This window comes from Tamandua tetradactyla, chromosome 3 (assembly GCF_023851605.1).
Source record: "Tamandua tetradactyla isolate mTamTet1 chromosome 3, mTamTet1.pri, whole genome shotgun sequence".
In the NCBI taxonomy this organism is placed as follows: domain Eukaryota; kingdom Metazoa; phylum Chordata; class Mammalia; order Pilosa; family Myrmecophagidae; genus Tamandua; species Tamandua tetradactyla.
The window spans coordinates 124097124-124118818 of record NC_135329.1 but is presented as its reverse complement, the minus strand read 5'-3'; the positions used below and the strand labels follow the sequence as shown (position 1 = coordinate 124118818).

The 21695-nt window shown below is 39.2% G+C and overlaps 1 long non-coding RNA gene across 1 annotated transcript in view; it reads right to left on the bottom strand.

The window, feature by feature from the left end:
- Window positions 1–21695, bottom strand: part of LOC143677634 (uncharacterized) — a 61589-nt gene that overhangs the window by 11788 nt on the left and 28106 nt on the right. Inside the window, exon 4 of the long non-coding RNA XR_013172759.1 lies at window positions 4786–4943. This is a non-coding gene — a long non-coding RNA (uncharacterized LOC143677634). The remainder of the gene's footprint in view (window positions 1–4785; window positions 4944–21695) is intronic.

Here is a 21695-nt window from a genome sequence, read left to right as displayed (position 1 = left end):
CTTTAACATTTGCAGACTGATTAGTATGCGTCTTAGAGTAGGCCTATATGGATTGATTCTATTTGGAGTTCATTGGGCTTCTTTGACTTGTATATTTATGTTCTTTATAAGGATTGGGAAGTTTTCTCCCATTATATTCTTAACTAATCTTTGTACCTCTTTACTCTTCTCCTTCTGGGATACTGATGATTTTTAAAGTTGTGCACTTTGTTTTGTCTATCATTTCCCTGAGATCCAATTCAAAATTTTCTATCTTTTTTTTTTTTTTTACCATTTGCTCTTTGTATGCTCCAAATCAGTTGTCCTGTCCTCTCATTTGCTCATTCTTTCATCTGCCTCTTCAAATCTGCTGTTGTACATCTCTGGTATATTTTTTATTTGGGTACAACATTGCTAAACTCTATGATATCTATTTTTTTCTAATTATTCTTTCAAATTCCTCTTTATGCTCTTCTAGTGTCTTCTTGATGTCCTTTATGCCATTAGCTATCCCATGTCATTATTTAGTAGAGTTACATGAACATCTTTGATTAGTTGTTCCAAAATCTGTGTCTCCTCTAATGTTTTAATTTGGTCATTAGGCTGGGCTATATCTGTTTGCATCTTCATATGCTTAGTGATCTTCTATTGCCATCAAGACATGTAAATATCTTGATAAGGGTACTTTGTAAGTTGATTTCCTTCAGTAGTCTAAAGCTTTGTATTTGTAGGATGGCTGTGGAACAGATGTGGGGCATGGGGTAGGGCACAACAGTATGGCAGTGGGTTGTAGTGTAGGTATAGGCACGGGTCAAGCATACCACACTGGTGTCTTAGAGCATTCAGTTCAGGGTGCAGGGTTGTGAAGGTGTGATGCAGGGGCCAAGGGGGTAGAGTGCAGCTCAGGCAGGCCTTGGAGTGCAGGAGCAGGGTGTTGTGTGGGGAACACAGAGGTAGAGCATGGTGGGAGGTGGATGGGGGCTGTATGAATGCATACAATCCAGTGCACAGGCAGGATGTAGATGGCCAAGTGAAGCATGGGGGTCATGAGTATCAGGGTGTGGGGTATGGGGCACAGAGATTGGGTGGCAGGGAGGGTAGAGCACAGCTGTGTCTTTGCACAGGAGGAAGGTGACAGGGGCTCGGATGCGAATGCGTAAGTGTGTAGAGGTAAGACACAGGTCACAGAGGTTATGGGATGTGGTTCAGGAGGAGATGATGTCAGGTAGCAGGGGCCCTGGGGCAGCTGTGCAGGTGTGTGGGGGATGGGGCAGGGGTGTACTCATGTGCAGGTCGGGGGCTGTATAGCACCAATGTGCATGTGAGCGAAACATGCCGCTTGTGCCAGGGGTTAGGGCAAAGTTGTGCATGTGTGTGGGGTAGGGAGATTGGGGTGCCAGAGTCAAGGGTTCGGTGCATGGATGCATTGGCACCTAGTGACGAGGGTGTGACTATGTGTGTGCATGGGTCTGGGGGTGGAGCCCTGGGTGCATGTGGGTAGTGGCCTGGGGTGGGTGTATCCTGGATGTGCAGGTCAGCACTTTCCCAGAGCTGGGGGGGTGGGGTGGGGGTTGGGGTGCATGCATGTGTGGATCTGGGGGAGCTGGATATTGAGGTACACATGCACAGAGCTCAGGGAGTGGGGGAGTTTGGGTGAGGGAGCAGGGTTGCACCACTGTGTGTGCTGGGGGCATGTGTGGCCTGGGAATGGAGGTGGCTGCCCATAGTCTGAATGCAAAAGTTATTGCCTGCAAGAGGTAGGAAGGTAGGGGTGAGGGTTGGAGGGGCTGGGCACAGAGTCACAAGTCTCTACGGTGGCAGGACAAGACTGCCTGCTTTCCTGGATGAGATAGGTCAGGCTGGGACAGGTGTGTGCAAATGTATGGGGTGGAGCTGTAGGGCAGGGATGCATTGGGAGTGGTCTGGGTGGGGGTGCTTGGAGCACAGTGGGGGGGCAGGTGATGCAGTTCAGGAGCGAGGGGGTGTGGAGGGAGTAGTAGGTCGCAATGCGGGGTCAGCAGGCTTGAAGGTGGTCCATTTAAGGAACACAGTTTGACTTACTTCCTAGTCCCTGTCTCCCTGTCCATGTACTCCTGAGGGCTCTGGGCTTCCATTTTGAAAGTAGCACTTTAGGCTGTTTGCACTAGCCAGATGGTTTTCAGTTCTCTGCATCTCAATTCTTCAACTTTTGCAACCAGAGCCTTCTTATGTGGTATAGAAGAGTCTCCCAGGTCACTTACACTCTGGAATTGCCATCTCACTCACCCTTACATCCCTTCTCTAGCTGTTCCTTGGAGCAAGGGTAACCCAATCTATCCTATTTCACCATCTTACCAGAACCCATCTCCTTTTTCATTTTATTTCTTTTTCTGGAGTGATGAAAATGTTCTATAAATGATCATGGTGATGAATACACAAACCATGTGATGATACTGTGAGCCACTGATTATACTTTGGATGGACTCTGATACATAAAGATATCTCAATAAAAATATTTTTTAAGTGAAGGCATTGTGATGTATTTTTATAACTCCACATGAATTATTTTAGTAAAATATTAGATGCTTTGAAGAGAATAGAAACTTATTTTTCCAGTCTCTAACCCTACCAGCTCCTCTCTACTTATCAAATAGGAAAAAAATTTGTATCACTTCCTGTTTGACCCAATAAGCCAATATACCTTTGTCAAAAAAGACATTTGGTTAAGTTCCGCTTTATTATTTCTGTAACATTGGCATGTTATTTTAATTAATTTGTTTATTTATTTGAATATTTATTTGTCTTACTTTTAGAAAATGTGCTTGAATGTTGGCAGAATATGTACAGAAGAATGCCACCAAAAATTGCTTTTGATCTTCAATAAATTTTAATGAAGATAAATTTACTAGCCCCCCAACCCCATCCCCAAAGTAATTTTCCTATCAAAGGGAGTATGGAGAATTATATGTGGCTCTTATAGTTTTATAAATGATTTACTGAATCAAATAAACTCTACATTCACCCCAAAAGGCACTAAAAGTTCCATTTATGTAAGGCATAATTAAATTTATACACAATCTTCTGTTTTTCTTGATAATCATTGTGCCATCCTCTTTTAAATAGTATTTTTATGATTATGAAATTAATTACTGCATATTAGAGAAAATTTGGAATGAAAAAAATAGGAGAAAATAAAAGAAACATTATCCATAAGCCCACCATTGAGAGATGTTTACTAAACCTTTTGCTATTATATTACAGTATTTTATCTTGATTTTTCAAGAAAATATTTATGATTTACTTATTCATATATTTATTATTTATTATTATTACTACTTTTATATATTTAAAATTCTTCATATATAATTTAAAGGCTGTGTAATAAACCAAAGCCTTTGTTACATGAGATATAAGTATGTATTTCATCCATCTTTCCAGAAATATTTTTTAAAAATAAAATTATACCTTGCAAGCATTGCATAGCTAATATTAATCCACTTAACAGTCATGAATTGTATTATATAAGTTAATACAACTTGGAAATACACATATGTTGGTATTATAGGAGTTCTAAGTTACTTTTAGTTTGGGTGTGTGTTAAAATTAGGGTTCATAGTTAGCATTGGGTTTATAAGTAGAGGAAGGTAAGGGATAGGTTTGTAATTACTGCTGTAAATGGTTTGTTATTAGAATTTGCTTTTGGGTTATTTTTAGATTTAAGCTTTATTACACGGTATGATTTTTGAAAAATGTATGGTTTTGAGGTCATGTTAAGTTTGGTGATACAGTATGAGTTAAGATTACTGTGAAGAGACAGTCTATTAAGAAAACATATCTAAATGTTTTGTTTGTTTGTTAATTAATTTAAAAAGTTTTAAAAAAATAAATAAATAAAAATTTTTTAAAAAGTGCTAAACTGTAAAAGTTTGAGTAAGGTATAACTTGAGTTCTCCAAAAGTCTTTCCAAATTTTTTACTTCTTTAGTGATCTATTATGGGACTAGCCTCCCTATAAACTTGATTAGATACTCTTACTAAATTGTAAAAGCAGCTATAATTTCCCCAAAGAAGTTAATTTAGAATCATCTCTTTATGAATTAACCTGTTTGGGCTTTTCAAGTATCTGAAACTTTTTAAAAATAGAGGTAGCTACCTGCATGGTATGACTTCAGGGATGCTGTGAGGACCATATTTCTTTGAAAAGGAGAGGAGAGATAGGGAGGTGAGCAGAGAGGAAGGAAGGGAAGGAGAGGGAAGGGAAGAGAAAGGAATGAGAGGAGAGGGGAAGAAAAACTAAGAGAAAGAGGAGAAATCTCACCCCCTCCAAAACCTAAAATTACTAAAAAAGGGGGACCTTGTTTCTACACCGTATAAAACTTATATGCAAAGTACTTAATGTTAAAAGAACTTCATTAATTTAAATTACTCAAAATAAAGTGGCAAATGACTGATTTGCTATCCAGTGCTTTTATAGGGCAGTTGTGATAAAGGAAGAGGGTTTGATTGTGACATATGTATTTAATGGGTACAAGGTGCAGGCATCTGGGTGAGGAAAAAAAAGTAGTACGCGGAAAAAATAGGAAGAAAGTCTAGGGCCTGGATTATTTATTTTACTTTTTTTTTTTTTTTTTTTTTTGAGGAAAGCCCAGCTGTGGGCTCTGTAGAGTAGAAATATAGAACAGATCATTTTCATAAGTATGCTGAAAATACTGGTCCAGAATGGAAAGCCTAGCCAATGGTGAGTACTAAGATGCTATGACTAAAACTCAAGAAAGGATGCTAAAATACACAGAAAATGCCCCCCATAATTAGAAACATAAAAACTCACATGCTCAACCTGTGTATAAATAAAAGGTATGTGAAACAAATTGTTGTATGCTTGTAGTTTTCTTTTAAGGACAATTTCCAGAGGATGCAACTTCACTTTTCAAAAGATATAGCCCACAGATCATTTTTGCATAGTATTTCACTCTTATAATGTGTGATCTAAAAGAAAAAGTCAACTTTAAATAAATTGGACTGATAAAATGTGAATTATTGGTCTTATGAATTTGTACTAAAGGGAGATAAAAGGAAGCTGAAATTTAAATTTGATTTTATGAACACACTATTTTAATTGAATGTGTCACATTAAAATGATTCACTTAATAAAGCAAAATATAACTTAAAGAGCTTAAATTCACATATTTATTCACATGGCTTATAAATATGTTTTATTTGTCACCAAAGTATGTTTCCTTCTCTCTCTCTTTTGCCTAAATTAGGCAAAATATTTAATTTGTTAACTGACTTTTTCACAAAAGCCATTGAATTAAGACTGGCAAATTATTCATGTAATCATTCATATATATATATAAAATTATCATCATCTGAAAACCACGTTCTGCATTTGAGGTTTAAATGTTTATTTCTCAATCAAATCAAAGAACTCAGGAAAGATAAAATGTGTACTTACCAGCTTCCTTCAATTTTACTATATCATCTTATATTATTTTTGCTTCTTAAATGGAAGATTTTTTTTTTAAGAACATACTTTTCAGGTAATCTGCTTAAGGGGCAATCTCTTTTGGAAGTCTAGTGGCAGAGTATGATAGGAAGTAATTTCTTGCAAAATCAATCTGGTACAAAAATTAATCAGGAATAATCACTTATGGCTACCGGAAGTACACATTACTTTATGCTATTATGAAGGGGGTAAGTGAGGATGAGGATTTGGGTACTTAAACATCCCTTGCCAGGAGATATTTTTAAAATAACCAACCACATGGTAAGGATAGCACAACACCATGAACCTATTTAACACCACTCAATCATGTACTTGAAAGTGGCCAAACAGTTGATTCTAGGTTATATATATGTTATCAGGATAATTTTTAAAACCATAAAACTGTACAGCACTAATGCAAACTATGGACTATATTTAATCATGTATATTATAATAATATTACCTAATCAATTGTGAAAAAGATACCACACTAACAAAAAATATTTATAATAGGAAAAACTGTGTGTAAGGAGTGAGAAGGCAAATGGGAACTTTTCCTACATGACTTGTCTGTATTCTTACAACTGTCCTAATAATTAAAAAAAAAGAATAAGCAAAATAATTTGGTCTAGTTAAATAAAATTTCAATACTCATAAAATCTAAATTATCAGTCACCTAGATGAGGATGGTCTAAGAGAACACTGACAAGTTTCATTTGGTGATATATAGAGGTTCAAAATTTACCTTTACGAAAGAGAGTGAAATGAGGAGAAAACAAGAACCCCATTGCTGCAGTAACACTAAAACCAAGCAAAGGTTCCATCCTCATATTATGAAATATAAGAAGCTTTAGTTTCTTGTATTACAGTTTGGATCCTTTATTTACAACAAGATTTATTGAGCATGTACCATGTGCACTGAGGATTAAGAGGCAAGAAAGACTGAAAAATCAAGGAAGTAAACTTGGGTTTCATGCAAAACAATTGTACAGAAGGTAGATTAAGAATTCCAAGAATCAGAATAAAATTATATATAACAGCTGTTGAAGAAAAATCTCCCAAAACGCAGAGGAAAAGGCAAAGCTATGGAAGATATAACATAGGAGCTGATAGATACAATGGAAAAGCAATGCAGATGCACATATGGATAACTGATACAACAGAAGGAAAAAACTGAAACAGTGAAACAGAAAAACAAATTTAGACATGTAATACAAGATAACTTTCCTGACTGAATGAAAATTGAAATGGCTCATTCTAACCTAGAAAAATTACAAAACATGAGAGCATTTTAAATATAAAAATATGATATGAGGTATATACTGGTTAATTTAACAGATTTAAAAATCTAAAGAATTTTAAGAAACCTAGACAGAGAAAACTAGGTCCATAGGAAAGATACAGAACACTTGCAGACTTCTATTAACCTACGATAAATGACAGAATTCAATAGAACAGGGCTTTTGCTTCCATGTGGCTAAATTCCCCACTTTTATGGCTAATGATTACATGCCAGTAAAGGATAGAAAGTCTAAACTCTTGCAGGAAACCCATAGTTTTCCTGATCTTAAGAATAAGTAGAGAGAATTTCTGGGCAAGATGGCAGAGAAGTGACAGCACTCACTTGTCCTCCAAAAACAACTAGTAGGCAGGCAAATACTGTCTAAAACAAATGTTTCGGGACTTTCGAGGTCAGGGGAGCACCATACAGTATCTAAGGAAAGTTGGACAAAGAGGATAAGAAACTCTGGTAAATAACTACAAATTACTTGCTTCATTGCAGCTGCCACACCTATCCTCCACTCTCAAGGTGATCCAATCTACCTCAAAGTCCAGTTTCTGCTTGGCTGCTTTGGATGGGGATGTAGAACACCTCTCCCCCAAGAACTGGGCTGGGAGAGGCATGGGCAGTACTGATCACAGCTTTTGATTGACTAATATAAATTGCTGGGTCCTTGCTCTGAACTGCTGCTTTTGTCCAGACAGGGATAATGGTGGCCATTGTTTCACCACTACCCCTGACAGGAGTGAAGGCATTGGAGGTTCAGAGATGTAAGGCCTCTTTAAGGCTTCAGAGAACAGTTTGGTGAATGATACCATATGCTAGGCAGGCCAGTAAATTGCAGCTTCAGGGAGCTGTCAAAGAAAGTGTTTTGGTATTTTTCCAGACCCTCTTTGTAGGGCTCTTTGGAACTAGTCTTCATCTCCTTTGTGGCTTCCAGGACCAGTTTTGGCTGGTAAATACTGACTTGGGAAAGTCCTCCCTGGAATTTGCCATGCAGACAAAAAGCAGCATTGACACAGAAAAGATTGTAAAAGAAAAAAAAATGTTGAGGCAAAACAAAAGCAAACAGAACAGATCAAAATTCTTAGAGAAGGAACAGAGGAAAGGCCCCACATTGGGTGCCAGATGTTGCTTCCACATCGGAGTGGGGTGCGAAGGATATTAAGGAATGACGAGCAAGACAGACGGGATCAGGGGTCTGAAGCTCAGCAACAACAGACAGCTTTATTCTTAACTGGGTCCTGCTTATATACTTCAGGGTTCACGTGACAAAGAGTGCGTATGCACCTGGAGAGAATACAGATTGCTTACTTAAGATGACCGTAAAGAACCTGGGGTTAAGACAAAACGAACATTTGTTCTCTTTCAGACTGTTCTCCATTAAGCAAATAGCAATCTCCACAGATTATCACTGCCACCACTCTGAAGTTAGCTGTTCTCAACAAATTCTGCAGGTCTTGTTTTAACCTCTGCTCCTACATTTCCCCCTTCTTTATTTTATTAGCCAAGGTGACTGTGCCTGTCTTAGATTGCTTTTAAGCTTTGAAGGAAGGGTCTTACCCATCATTGGCTACCAATTAAGCTCTCTGACATTGATTTGGGAGGGAGCCAAGGGTTTTTACCAGAATCATACTGTTAGCATGGCTTTACTTAGTGGTGCGGCTTGCTATTTTGAACATTTGTTATTTTACACAGCTGAGGAGGAAGAGAGAGTATAAACAGCCCCAAACCTAAGACTATAGGCCTGAAACAACTACACAAATAATGCAATCTTAAAAACTGTACTGCATACCCAGGGCAAGAATTAGATGAAGAAGAGTTGAAAAAAAAAAAAATCTGATCTGATCAGTAAATATGGAAAATCCTAAAGGTCTAGAATACACTAAATCAAGATTCAAAGGAGAGCCTTAACATGAAGCCAGTCAACAATAAAACCCAAAGGAAGTGAAAGAAATTGAACTTCCAAGTAAACTCAAGTTCATCTGATGCCTACACATCAGCAAAAGATTAAAAGCCATATTAAGAAACAGGAAAATATGGCCCAGTGAAAGGAAAAAGTTAAAACTTCGAAGGAAACACAGAATTTGGAACTTATCAAAGATGTTCAAACAAATCTCCTAAATCATCTCATGAAAATGAAGGAAAATATGCATAAAGAGATAGAGGATATGAAGAAGAAAATGTGTAAGCTTAAAGAAGTATAAAAAGAAATATAAAGAACTTATGGGAATGAAGGCACAACTGAAGAAATTAAAAATAAACTGAAGGTACGCAACAGCAGATTTAAACAGGTAGAAGAAAGAATCAGTAAATGAGAAGAAAGGATATTGAAATCTTGGAGACAGAAGAAAAGATAGACAATAGAATGGCAAAAATTCAGTAGGGTCTCAAGGAATTGCATGACAGCATGAAGCATGCAAATAGATGTGTCATGGGTATCCCAGAAGGAGAAGAGAGGTCATAAGGAGAGGAAAGAATATTTGAGGAAATAATGGCCCCAAAATTCCTAACTCTTATGAGAGACCTAAATATACACGTCCAAGAAGTGCAACATACTCAAAGCAGAATAAATCCTAATATATCTACTCAAAGACACATACTGATGACAGTGTCAAATGCTAAAGATAAAGCAAATCCTGAAAGCAGGAAAAGAAAAACAATTCATCACATATAAATGTACCACAATAGAATTAAGTGGCAATTTCTCATCAGAAACCATGGAGGAGAGAAGGCAGTGGTACATTTTTAAGGTACTGAAAAGGAAAAACAGCCAATCAAGGATTCTTTATCTAGAAAAACTCTTTCAAAAATGAGGAGAGCTTAAATTTCACAAATAAAGAGAAACAGAGAATATTTGTCAACAAGAGACTTGCCCCACAAGAAATACCAATGGGAATTTTGCAGACTGAAAGGAAAGGACAGGAGAGAGAGGCTTGGGGAGAGTGAACAAATGAAGAATAATCATAAATAACTAAAAGGGAGACAAAATTAAGATATATAATATACACAAATCAAAGGATAAAATGGTTGCAGTAAATACTGCTTTTACCGTAATAATATTTAAATAAAAAGAATCATAAAAGGATACCATGAACAACTCTATGTCAACAAATTAGACAACCTAGGTGAAGAGACAAATTCCAGGAAAAGCACATGAATAATAGAATAATAAAATAGAAAAACAGAACACCTCAACAGACAAATATATATAAAGAGATTGAATCTGTCATCAAAAACATACCAACAAAGAAAAGCCCAGGACAAGATGGCTTCATAGATGAAATCTACCAATGATTTCAAGAAGAATTAATATAAACCCTGCCTAAAAGATTCCAAAAACTAAGTGTGTGTGTGTGTGTGTGAAATTATCAACACAGCAAATGTAATAGGTACTAGAACTCTCTCTTTAGAGATTCAACATTAAAAAAGAATTTTGAATTGTTCAGAAATCTGGAGGAGGATATCGCTTGGAGAGGGACCCTACAAGTCATGAATTAAAGAAGCAGAGAAATATCAGGTAGGAAATTTTCACCCTGGACCAGCCAGTCCTCTCCCCTCCCCCTCACTCAGTCTCACAGCACAGGGCAGGCAGAGAAACAGGAGTAAGGACCCCTCTCAAGTGGGATAGTATACATGTTTTTCATAGCAGTGGGACAGACCCTCCTCTTTTGGAGACCTGGAGAAAGGGGAAATCATTTCAAGACCTAGGTCACTGAGAGAGAAAGCCTGAGAAAATGGACAGAAGCTGTGTTTCCAGCCCTGGGTCCAAAAGTCCTCCCCCCACCTAGGTGAGAAATGGCAGCAAAAGACCTGATCCCTGCCTGGGGAAAGGCTAAAAACTGGGACATTTGGGGTTGTACTACACCACAAATAATATGGGACACAGATACATATTGAGCCAGATTTTGGCTGACAAAGAGAGGGTCCAGGAACCCTGCAGTCAGCCTGACCTGATGAGGCAAGGCTCTGCTCAAAAGGCACACTCTGAGGACTATTACGTTATCGAACAGTGCCATCTGCTGGGAAGCACGGAAATGCAAAGGAATTGAAGGGTTTTTTCAGAGACTACCCAGGAAATTATTTCAGGCTGACTGGAGTTGGTCTAGGCCCCCTGCATGGGAACCTACCCCTGTTTTGACTGAGAAACATGGCTGACTCAACTGTTTAAACAGTGCCCTAAAACAAACTCAGGTATTAGAGGATGGTGAAAAACAGAACCCTACTGGAAGACAGCAGATCTGTTTAACCCACAAATAGAGACAATACTGTGATGCCCAGTGCCTACTCCCATCCCTGAGGCAGACCGCTGTAGGTGTCTGGTTTTTGGAGGAGACTGGGGGAGCAGGGGTGCAGAACAAATCTGACAACTGGTGGTGAGAAAGATGAACAGATAGAGAACAAATACAACCAGAAGGAGAACCCTAGGCAAGAGAGATAAAGTAACCTCTAGAATAAACTAAGCAAGAAAATCAGGTGCCTCAACATTAGCATAAAACCTTCACTCATACCAGGAAGAATGAAGATATGTCACAACCAAAGGAACAAACTCACACCTCAATTGAAATGCAGGAATTGAAATAGCTGGTAATGATGTTAAAACAGATCTTCTAGGGTGGGCCACGGTGGCTCAGCAGGCAAGAATGCTTGCCTGCCATGCCAGAGGACCCAGGTTCAATTCCCGGTGCCTGCCCATGTTAAAAAAAAAAAAAAAACAACAACAACAGATCTTCTAAATCAATTCAGCAAATTGAAAGAAAACATGGAAAAATACATCAATGATATAAAGAAGACACAGGATGTTCATAAAGAAGAACTTGAAAGCTTGGAAGAGCAAAGGTCAGAACTTATGGGAATGAAAGGCACAATAGAAGAGATGAAAAACAAAATGGAGACATACAACAGCAGATTTGAAGAGGTAGAAGAAATAATTAGTCAACTAGAAGACAGGACATCTGAAATTCTACACATAAAAGGATAGGGAAAAAATGGAAAAGTCTGAACAGGGTATCAGGGAACTGAATGACAACATGAAGCTTATGAATACACATGCTATGGTTGTTCCAGAAGGAAAAAAGAAGGGAGAAGAGCCAGAAAGAATACTGGAGGAAGTAATCAATGAAAATTTCCCAACTTTCATGAAAGATATAAAACTACAGTTCAAGAAGCACAAAGGGCCCCAAATAGAATAGGTCTAGTAGACCTATACCAAGATACTTACTAATCAGATTTTGTTAAAGACAAAGAGAGAAGTGTGAAAGCAGAAAGAAAGAAATGATCCATCACATACAAGGGAAGTTTGATAAGACTATAGTGTGGATCTCTTAGCAGAAACCATGGAAGTGGGATAACATATTTAAGATCTGAAAGAGAAAAGCTCCCAACAAAGAATTCAATATCCAGCAAAACTGTCCTTCAAAAATGAGGGAGAGTTTAAAATATTTACAGATAAACAGTCACTGAGAAAGTTCATGAACACGCGACCTGCTCTATGAGAAATACTAAAGGGAGCACTAAAGGCAGATAGGAAAAGATACAAAAGAGGTTAGGAGAAGAGTGTAGATATGAAGATTAGCAGGAAGGGTGGCTAATAGGGTTAAAAGAAAAAAAATGAGACATGATAGATAAAAATCTAAAAAAAAAAAACAGTTAAAGAAAGTATAGCTTTATGGTAATTCTACTAGATGTTAATGGATTAAACTCCCCAATCAAAAGACACAGATTGGCAGAATGGATAAAATACAAATAGGATCCATCTATATGCTATCTACAAGTAACATTTGTCTACTTAAGACCCAAGGAAAAAAACAGGTTGAAAGTGAAAGATTGGGAAAAGATATTCAATGCAAACAACAACCAGAAAAGAGCAAGGGGAGTTACACTAATATGAGACAAATTAGACTTCAAATGCAAAACAGTTAAAAGAGACAACAAAGGACACTATGTATTAATGAAAGGGACAATTCATCAGAAAGACATAACCATCATAAATATCTATGAAACAAGCCAGAGTGCCCAAAAATATGTGAGTTGAACACTGACAACAATGAGTAGAGAAGTAGACACATCTACAATGGTAGTTGGAGATTTCAATACACCACTCACATCAATGAAATAAAATCTAGAGAGAGGATCAATAAGGAAACAGAGATCTTGAATAATACAATATATGACTTAAACATTTGTAGAAAATTGAACTAGACAACAGCAGGATTCACATTTTTTTTGAGTTCTCATGGATCATTTTCTAGGATAGACCACATGTTGGGGCACAAAGCAGATTTCAGTAAATTCAAGAATATTGGAATTATACAAAGCACTTTCTAAGATCATAGTGGAATGAAGTTAGAAATTAATAACAGGATGAAGCCTGGGAAATTCACAAATTTATGGAGGCTAAACAATATAATGTTAAACAACCAGTGGGCAAGGAAAAAAATTACAAGAGAAATCAGTAAATATCTCAAGGAAAAAGAAAATGAGACCTATAACCTATCAGAACTTAAGGGATACAGCAAAGACAGTGCTAAGAGGGAAATGTATTGCTTTAAATGCCTATATTAAAAAAGGAGTATGAGCAAAAATCAAGGAATCAATTGTTCACCTGGAGGAACTAGAGAAAGAACAGCAAACTAACTCCAAAGAAAACAGAAGAAAAGAAATAACAAAGATTAGAGCAGAAATAAATGAAATTGAGAATAGGAAAACAGTAGAAACAATCAATAAAGCCAGAAGTTAGTTCTTTGAGAAAGTCAATAAAATGGATGGACCCTTAGCTAGGCTGACAAAGAAACAGAGAGAGGGGATGCAAATGAATAAAATCAGAAATCGGAAGGGACCATAACTATTGACCCCATGGAAAAAGGAGATAATGAGAGGATACTATGAACAACTATATGCTAACAAACTAGACAACTTAGATGAAATCAAGAACTCCAGAAAAGCATGAACAACCAACAGTGACTGGAAAACAAACAGATGACATCAACAAACCACTAAAAAAAAAAAAGATAGAGACTGAATCAGTCATCAAAATACTCCTGAGAAAGAGAAGTGCAGGACCAGATGGCTTCACATGTCAATTCTACCCAACATTCATAAAGAATCAGTACCAATCCTGCTCAAACTCTTTAAGAGATTGAAGGAAGGGAAAGCTACCTAACTCATTTTATAAAGCCAACATCACCCTAATACCAAAGGCAGGCAAAGATAGTACAAGAAAAGAAAACTACACACAAATAATGAATATAGATGCAAAAAAAATCCTCAACAAAATGCTTGCAAATTGAATCCAGCACACATTAAAAGAATTATAGAACATGACCAAGTATGCAAGGGTGGTTCAACATAAGAAAATGAATTAATGTAATATATCACATCAATAAATTAAAGAGGAAAAAGCACATCATCATCTCAACTGAAGCAGAAAAGGCATTTGACAAAATTCAGCATCCTTTCTTGATGAAAATACTTCAAAGGAAAGGAATAGAGGTAAACTTCCTCAACATGATAAAGGGAATATATATAAAAACTCACAACTACATCATACTAAATAGGGAAAGACTGAAAACTTTTCCTCTTAGATGAGGTATGATCAAGCATGCCCATTGTCCCCATTGTCATTCAACATTGTTCTGGAAGTTCTAACTAGAGCAATTAGGCAAGAAAAAGAAATAAAAGCATTCAAATTGGAATGGAAGAAGTAAGTCTTTCACTGTATGCAGATGACCTGATCCTGTATGTAGAAAATTCTGAAAAATCTATAGTAAAGCTACTAGAGCTAATAAACAAATACAGCACAGTGGCAGGTTACACGATAAATATGCAAAAACAAGTTATGTTTTTATACAACTTGTTTCTATCAATCTGAAGAGGACATCAAGAAAAACTTTCATTATAATAGCAACCAAAAAAGAAAAATATTTAGGAATAAATATAACCAAGATATTCTAGTTTGCTAGCTATCAGAATGTAATATACCATAAACAGAATGGCTTTTAAAAGGGGGAATTTAATCAGTTGCTAGTTTACAGTTCTAAGGCTGAGAAAATGTCCCAATTAAAACAAGTCTATAGAAATGTCTAATCTAAGGCATGCAGGGAAGGATACCTAGCTTCAAGAAGATCAATGACATTCAGAGTTTCTCTCTTGGCTGGAAGGGCACATGGTAAAGTCTGCTATTTTTCTCTTCTGGCTTCTTGTTTCATGAAACCCCCTGGGAGGGGTTTTCCTTCTTCATCTCCAAAGGTCACAGGCTGGTAGACTCTGTGCTTCGTGGTTCTGCAGCATTCTCTGTTTTCTCAGGATCTCCAAAGGTTGCTGGTTGGTGGACTCTGGTTCTGTTGGCCTCATGGCTCTGCTCGGCTCTGCTATGGCTTTCTCATTGTTCTCAAGGCATTCTCTCCAAGAAATGTGTCCTCTCTTATAGTATCCCAGTAAATTAATCAAGACCCACATAGAATGGGTAGAGACATATCTCCACCTAGTTAAGTTTAATGCCTACACTTGATTGAGTCACATCTCCATGGAGATAATCTAATTAAAGTTTCCAACATACAGTACTGAATAGGGATTAGAAGAAACAGCTGTATTTACAAAATGGTATTTGGAGGAGTAAAACATAGATTTTCTAGAGTACAATTCTTTCAAACCAGCACGGAAGAACATAAAAGACCTATTCAGAGAAAATTACAAAGCTTTGTTAAAAGAAATCATGGAAGACCTAAATAAATGGAAGAACATACCATGTTCATGGATTGGAAGACTAAATATAGTTAAAATTTCAATTTTGCCCAAATTGATTAATAGATTCAATGCAATACTAATTAAAATTCCAAAGACTTACTTTACAGAAATAGAAAAACAAATATCAAATTTATTTGGAAGAATAGTGTTCTCCAAATAGCTAAAAATATCTTGAGCAAGAAAAATGAAGTGGGAAGTCTCATACTACCTGACTTTAAAGCATATTATAAAGCTACAGTGGTCAAAACATTACAGTACTGGTATAAAGAGAGGTATACTGACCAGTGGAATTGAATTGAGTGTTCAGAGGTAGACCCACAAATCTATGGCCCATTGATCTTTTCAGTCAAGTCAACTCAACTGGGACAGAGCAGCCTCTTCAGCAAATGGTGCCAGGAAAACTGGTTTTCCATAACCAAAAGAATAAAAGAGGACCCCTATCTCACACCTCATACAAAAATTAACTCAAAATGTATCAAAGACCTAAACATAAAGTTAAGACCATAAAATGTTTAGAAGAAAATGTAGGAAAATATCTTAAGGATCTTGTGACAGGTGGTTTCCTAGACCTTGCTCCCAAAGCATGAGTAATGAAAGAACAACTAGATAAATAGGATCTCTTCAAAATTCAACACACTTGTACCTCAAAGAACTTTGTCAGGAAAGTAAAAAGGAATCATACACAATAGGAGACAATATTTGGAAACCACATATCAGATAAGGGTTTTATATCCAGAATATATAAAGAGATCCTAAAATTCAACAACAAAAAGATCAACAACCCAACTTTAAAATGGGCAAAAGAGGGTGCCAGGGTAGTCCAGTGATAGAATTCTTACCTGCTTTGCAGGAGACCTGGGTTTGATTCTCAGCCTGTGTACTTCCCAAGGAAACAAACAAGCAAATAAACAAATGAAAAACCAAACAAACAAAAATCCAACAAATGTTGCAATAAGGGGATACTCACATGGAGAAAGAATGAACTATGACCCCTGCTGTCATGGTTAGGGACAGGTGTCAACTTGGCCATGTTGTGGTACCTGTTCGTCTGATTGGGTAAGCACTGGCCTGTCTGTTGCAATGAGGACATTTCATAGGATTAGGTTATGATCACGTTAGCTACATCCACAGCTGATTCCATTTGTGATCAGCCAAAGGGGAGTGTCTTCTGCAATTAGTGATGCTAAATGCAATCATGGGAAGCCTTTTAAGGAGGACTCAGAGGAGATAAGTTGCATTCCTGCTTTGGCTGGCGAGCCTCTCCTGTGGAGTTCATCCAGGCCATCCATTGGAGTCATCAGCTTCGCAGCCTGCCCTGTGGATTTTGGACTCTGCGTTCCTACGGTCACGTGAGACACTTTTATAAATTTTATATTTGCAAGTGTTCCCTGTTGATTCTGTTTCTCTAGAGAACCCTAACTAATACATCTTGGTACCAGGAGTGGTTCTTAAGGAACAGAATCTTAAAAATGGGTTTTTATGAATGGTTTTCTACTCTGACTGGGCTCAGAGACTCTAAGGACTCTGATTCCCATAATCAGAATGACACTCCCAATCCATGGACTGAGTTGGCAAAGGAGATAGTCAAAATATCATCATTCGATTCTCCTAATGCTTCGCTTGTACGAAGCCAGACTCTGGGGGATAATGTTCTTGACACCTTTACAGAGTTTTGTAGAAATAAGAGTTATAGAGATGTTGGTTGGTTGTTGTTAGATACACTGTCTGCATTAAAGGGTGAAAGGGATGGGCTTAAGGCTTCAAACAAGAAGCTTAAGTGCCGTCTGAAAGATGTAGAGGTTTCTATGAGTATCCTCAAGGAAAATTTTATTTCCTGTAGCCGTAGACTTGAGATCTCTGAAAATCAGACTCAGAATCTTATTGTTAGAGTAGCAACTTTACAACGTAAACTGAAATCTCAGTCTTGCATGGTGTCTGCCGTTAAAGTGAGGGCATTGATTGGAAAGGAGTGGGACCCTGAAAAATGGGATGGTGACATATGGATTGATAATGATGTTGGGGGTGAGGTTGAAACCCTAGACCATGCTGAGCCTTCTTTAGATAACCCTGTAATAGTCTGCCCTGAGGACATAGCCGCCCCACCTTCAGCCTGCCTTGAGGAATTGGCCACCCAACCTCCTCCTGAAGGGATTAGCCCTAGAGTTATTAATCCTGTTTCACCAGATGAAACTGCAAATGAAAGCCCTGAAGCAAATGGCTTGGAAGATATTTCTAATTCTTTTCATGACCCACCCCCACCACCCCTCATTTCTTCTAGACCTATAACTAGACTAAAGTCCCAACAGGCCCCTAAAGGTGAGGTACAAAGTATCACACATGAGGAGGTACGTTATACTCCAAAAGAATTGTGTGAGTTTTCCAATTTATATAGACAGAAATCAGGGGAATATGTGTGGCAATGGATTTTAAGAGTGTGGGATAATGGTGGGAGGAATATAAGGCTGGATCAGGCTGAATTTATTGATATGGGCCCACTAAGCAGAGATTCTGCATTCAATGTTATAGCTAGAGCAGTTAGAAAAGGTGTTAACAGCTTGTTTGGGTGGTTGGTTGAAACATGGATCAAAAGGTGGCCAACATTACCTGAGGTTGAAATGCCAGAACTGCCCTGGTATAATGTAGATGAGGGGATCCAGAGGCTTAGAGAGATTGGGATGTTAGAGTGGATTTATCATGCAAAGCCTGCTCTTACACCCCAGGAATGTCCAGAAGATGCACCTTTTACCAGAACAGTGAGAAATAAGTTTGTGAGACTAGCACCATCATCCCTCAAGAGCTCTGTGGTTGCAATTCTCTGTAGGTCAGATATTACTGTAGGAACTGCTGTCACTGAGCTGGAATCCTTAAACACAATGGGGATGACAGGATCCCGAGTTGGCAGAAGCCAGGTGGCAGCACTTAATCACCAAAGACAGGGTAGACGTGGGTATTATAATAGACAACAAACTCAAAGGAGGCATCAAAATTATATGACACGCAGAGATTTGTGGCATTGGCTAGTAAATCATGGGGTGCCTAGAAATACAATAGAAGGGCAGTCTACTAAATTCTTGTTGGAGCTGTATAAACAAAAGAGTTCTAGGTCAAGGGAACAGAAGTCTAATCTGAATTACAAAAACACAGAGTCACGGCCCCTTAATCAATTTCCAGACTTGAAACAGTTTACAGACCCTGAGCCCCTTGAATGAAGGGGAGGCCAGGTCCCTATGGGGAAGAAACCTGTTACACTGCCACAAATTTATACTGTTGACCTTCCTCTAAGTCTTCCTCAAGGAGACCGACGGCCTTTTACCAGGGTAACTGTGCATTGGGGAAAAGGAAATGATCAGATATTTCGGGGATTATTAGACACTGGTTCAGAAGTGACATTAATTCCAGGGGACCCAAAACGTCACTCTGGACCAACAGTCAGAGTGGGGGCTTATGGAGGCCAGGTGATCAATGGAGTTTTAGCTCAGGTCCGTCTCACAGTGGGTCCAGTGGGCCCCCGGACCCATCCTGTAGTTATTTCCCCAGTTCCGGAATGTATAATTGGCATAGACATACTGAGCAACTGGCAGAATCCCCACGTTGGTTCTCTAACTCGTGCAGTGAGGGCTATTATGGTGGGAAAGGCCAAGTGGAAGCCACTAGAACTGCCCCTACCAAGCAAAATAGTAAATCAAAAGCAATACCGTATTCCTGGAGGGATTGCAGAGATTACTGCCACTCTTAAGGACTTGAAAGATGCAGGGGTGGTGATTCCCACCACATCCCCATTCAACTCTCCTATTTGGCCTGTGCAGAAAACAGATGGGTCTTGGAGAATGACAGTGGATTATCGTAAACTCAACCAGGTGGTAACTCCAATTGCAGCTGCTGTTCCAGATGTAGTATCATTGCTTGAGCAAATCAATACATCCCCTGGTACCTGGTATGCAGCTATTGATCTGGCAAATGCTTTTTTCTCAATAGCTATTAGTAAGGACCACCAGAAACAGTTTGCTTTCAGCTGGCAAGGTCAGCAATATACTTTCACTGTCCTACCTCAGGGGTATATCAACTCTCCAGCCCTATGTCATAATCTTGTTCGCAGAGACCTTGATCGTTTCTGCCTCCCACAAGACATCACACTGGTCCATTATATTGATGATATCATGTTGATTGGACCTAGTGAACAAGAAGTAGCAACTACTCTAGATTTACTGGTAAGGCATTTGCGTGTCAGAGGATGGGAGATAAATCCAACAAAAATACAGGGGCCTTCCACCTCAGTAAAATTTCTAGGTGTCCAGTGGTGTGGGGCTTGTCGAGATATCCCTTCTAAGGTGAAGGATAAATTGCTGCATCTGGCCCCTCCCACAACCAAAAAAGAGGCACAACGCCTAGTTGGTCTTTTTGGATTTTGGCGACAACATATTCCTCATTTGGGTGTGCTACTCCGGCCCATTTATCGAGTGACCAGAAAAGCTGCCAATTTTGAGTGGGGACCTGAACAAGAGGAGGCTCTGCGACAGGTCCAGGCTGCTGTGCAAGCTGCTCTGCCACTTGGGCCATATGATCCAGCAGATCCAATGGTGCTGGAAGTGTCAGTGGCAAATAGAGATGCTGTCTGGAGCCTTTGGCAGGCCCCAGTAGGAGAATCACAACGCAGACCCTTAGGATTTTGGGGCAAAGCCTTACCATCTGCTGCAGATAACTACTCTCCTTTTGAGAAACAGCTTTTGGCCTGCTACTGGGCCTTAGTAGAGACTGAACGCTTAACCATGGGCCACCAAGTTACCATGAGACCTGAGTTGCCTATCATGAGTTGGGTGTTGTCTGACCCACCAAGCCATAAAGTTGGGCGTGCACAGCAGCACTCTATTGTAAAGTGGAAATGGTATATACGAGATAGAGCCAGAGCAGGTCCTGAAGGCACAAGTAAGTTACATGAAGAAGTGGCACAGATGCCCATGGTTTCCACTCCTGCTGCCACATTACCTTCTCTTTCCCAGACCAGAGCTATGGCCTCTTGGGGAGTTCCTTACAGTGAATTGACTGAGGAAGAGAAAACTCGGGCCTGGTTTACAGATGGTTCAGCACGATATGCAGGTACCACCCGAAAGTGGACAGCTGCAGCATTACAACCCCTTTCTGGGGTGTCTTTAAAGGACAGTGGTGAGGGGAAATCCTCCCAGTGGGCAGAACTTCGAGCAGTGCACCTGGTTGTTCATTTTGCTTGGAAGGAAAACTGGCCAGAGGTGCGTTTGTATACTGACTCATGGGCTGTTGCTAATGGTTTGGCTGGATGGTCAGGGACTTGGAAAGACCATAATTGGAAAATTGGTGACAAAGAGGTCTGGGGAAGAAGTATGTGGATAGACCTTTCTGAGTGGGCTAAAAACATGAAGATATTTGTGTCCCATGTGAATGCACACCAGAGGGTGACTTCAGCAGAGGAAGATTTTAATAATCAAGTGGATAAGATGACCCGTTCTATGGATACCAGTCAGCCTGTTTCCCCAGCAACTCCTGTTATTGCCCAATGGGCTCATGAACAAAGTGGTCATGGTGGTAGGGATGGAGGTTATGCATGGGCTCAGCAGCATGGACTTCCACTCACCAAGGCTGACCTGGCTACAGCCACTGCTGAGTGCCCAATCTGCCAGCAGCAGAGACCCACACTCAGCCCCCGATATGGCACCATTCCCCGAGGTGACCAGCCAGCTACATGGTGGCAGGTTGATTACATTGGACCACTCCCTTCATGGAAGGGGCAGCGATTTGTTCTAACTGGAATAGACACATACTCTGGATATGGGTTTGCTTTCCCTGCACGCAATGCTTCTGCCAAAACTACTATCCGTGGGCTTACAGAATGCCTTATCCATCGCCATGGTATTCCACATAGCATTGCTTCGGATCAAGGAACACACTTCACAGCAAATGAAGTGCGGGAATGGGCACATGCTCATGGAATTCTCTGGTCTTACCATGTTCCCCATCATCCAGAAGCAGCTGGATTGATAGAACGGTGGAATGGCCTTTTGAAAACTCAATTATGGTGCCAACTAGGTGGCAAAAACTTGAAAGGCAGGGGTAATGTTCTCCAGGAAGCTGTGTATGCTCTGAATCAGCGTCCACTGTATGGTGCTGTTTCTCCCATAGCCAGGATCCATGGGTCCAGGAACCAAGGGGTGGAAATGGGTGTGGTGCCACTCACTATTACTCCTAGTGATCCACT